The sequence below is a fragment of the Jatropha curcas genome, unplaced genomic scaffold, assembly GCF_041381405.1.
Source record: "Jatropha curcas cultivar XTBG-Jc1 unplaced genomic scaffold, XTBG_Jcur_1.0 HiC_scaffold_184_pilon, whole genome shotgun sequence".
Taxonomy (NCBI): domain Eukaryota; kingdom Viridiplantae; phylum Streptophyta; class Magnoliopsida; order Malpighiales; family Euphorbiaceae; genus Jatropha; species Jatropha curcas.
Window position 1 is genome coordinate 1 of NW_028322402.1, and position 2709 is coordinate 2709.

Sequence of the window (2709 nt, forward strand, 5' to 3'; positions counted from 1 at the left end):
CACTTGTTCCTCCATAACCGGATGCTTATAATTACATCATTTGACACATGCCCATTTTGACCGCAATTGTCACAAATAAGAGATGTTGATTTACTTATGTTTAAGTTATCAATTTTATAAGACAAGCAGAAATCTGTGATTGCATTATAGTTAAGGGGTCTAATTCATGCACTTTCTTTGCTGAATTTTTGAAGAAGAAGAAGACTCATTACTAACAGTAGAATGACTTACCTGAGTTCTTCGGTTGGCCATATGCTATTATTGTTGGCCATCTCTTCTAGCAACTCAATTGCATCATTAGTAGTCTTCTTCATTAATGATCCTCCTGCCATAGCATCTATAGTTCCCCTTGTAGACGGTGTTACCCCATTGTAGAAGGTTTGAATCAATATATTTTGGGGAAGGCCATGGTGTGGGCAAACTTTGGAGCTCTTTATAGCGATCCCATGCCTCATATAAGGATTCATTTTCATGTTGGGTAAATAAGGTTATTTCTTTGATAAGCCTAGCAGTTTTGCTAGTGGGAAATACTTAGACAGGAAGGCTTGGGCTAGTTCTTCCCAAGTAGTGATAGAGTTTGGTGGTAATGAATTCAACCAAGCTTTGCCTTGTCTTTCAATGTGAAAGGAAAAGACTAACTTGATAGCATCTGCTGGTACCGAATTCATCTTGAATGTATCACAGATCTCAAGAAAACTGGCTATATGCGAATTAGGATCCTCATTTGGGTCCGTAGAATTGAACACTATTTTGAAGCATTTGTAATAAAGCAAGTTTAATCTCAAACTGGTTAGCATTTACCGGTGGACGTACTACCCTTTTGTGAACCATTTAAACTTGGAGTCACAAAGTCCATCAACCTCTGTGGCTGATTTCCATCACCCATGATTCTTGAATTTTTCTTTTTTCTCTTTTTTCGTTGTGAAAGGAATTGTTCAATCTCAGGCTGATAATCCTCCAATTCACTATTTGAAGATCTGGTACTTGGCATATGAGTTATGTAAATTATGTGTTCCTGCAAAATTTTGAATTAACTATAAGTATGTATAATTAAAATAAACTGCAAATCACATATAAGAATATTTCGTTAAATGACAGAACCGTTCCCCGGCAACGGCGCCAAAAACTTGTTGCGTCTCTTTTGAGTTCCGCAAGTATACGGATCGCAACGTAGTAATAAAAGATCGATCCCACGAGGAACGAGTTGAGTCCACTTGCTACTTTATTCTTAATGATGTGTTTACAGAAATAAGAATACAATAGTGATTAATTTCTATTTAAGCTAAGGCTAAAGTTTAATTAAATTAAAAGACAAGTGTATAGTCAAATACTTAGAATAATTAATCACAAAGACAAGTTGTAGTAAAATACTTAGAATAATTAATCATGCACAGGATTTTCTCTTTCTATTCAAAAGCTTGTAATATACAATAAAGAATTCTTTAATTACATATGGTATGATATAATTCAACTTCTCAGTATAGAATTATACTTTCTACTATATGTATTTCTACATATAAAATCCCTATCTTGTTAAATATTAAACCTAATTCTTATTCTTTGATTATCTCAATAAGACAGATTTAACTTCAACAGAAATAAGTGAAATGTGTATATTTAAATTCAATTCAATGAATTAAATCTCTTTGATCTTTACTAAACTATTTCCTTCTGAGAATATAATCTAGTAACTTTGATTAAACAAAGACCAAAAGATAACTTAAAGAATTTTTATCGAATACTACCAATTAAAAATTGTTGCTTTGCATAGAAGAGTTATGAAGAACAACATACAACAAGTCTATAAAACAAGAGAAAGAATGAATCTAACTCAAGCCTCCGGAGGGCGTCACACCTCAAGGAACTTCTTGGTGTTCTTGGCACAATCAATAACAAGTGACTTTCGTCAATCTTGCTCTAAGTACTACTAACACACTTTTCCTAATACAATCTAAGTGTTTTGTGAATCTAACTCTGAATAAGAATCAATTCTGTATCTATCTATCTGTCTCCTTTGCTTCACTTTGATTGCTATTTATAGAGGAGGAGAGTGATGGTGGTGTTGGTAGTGATTGGTTGGCCAAGAGGTGCTTGAGGTGACTTCTCTTAGGAGGAGTCCCGACCCTTGCATGGAAAGATATGATTCTCTGATGAAAAGGCAGCAATCACGTCTCCTGGAAGTCTCGACTCGCGCTCGCGCTGGTGAAGGTTGCGCTCGCGACTTCTGCTCCAAATGCTCCTGCCTCTCAAAAAGTTCTGTTCGCACTCGCGCATATGTAAGGCGCGCGCGTATTTCGCTGGCAAACTTTTTGTCTCTCAAAGGTGCTTTCTCGCGCCCGTGCAGATGGAAGGCGCGCGCGTCTTCTGGTCCAATTGCTTCTGACACTCAGATCTGCTTGGCACGCCCGCTTATGTGAATGTCGCGCTCGCGACTAGCTTTTCTGGGTGTAGGTTGGCGCGCGACTTCTGGTAGTGCTCACGACGTGGGCATTTTTCTTTGTTGCGACTTGCTTGGCGGCGCGAAGGCTGGATCAAGGAATTCTCCCATCTTTTTAACTTGTTTTGGCCCTATTTTTGTATAGAACAAGTCTTTGCTCCAACTTTGTTCCTGCAATTCACTTTGAAACAAAACAACACGAACAAACGTAAAATGTACAAAAATAATCATGCATTCATGCAATTTATATCGAAATAACATAACAAGATTTG

General features: G+C 37.0%; 1 non-coding gene across 1 annotated transcript; it reads left to right on the plus strand.

The window, feature by feature from the left end:
• Positions 1-402: 402 nt before the first annotated feature.
• Positions 403-507, plus strand: LOC119370650 (small nucleolar RNA R71). The gene has a single exon (XR_005178210.2). It is a non-coding gene; the product is annotated as a small nucleolar RNA R71 (small nucleolar RNA).
• The last annotated feature ends 2202 nt before the right edge of the window (positions 508-2709 follow it).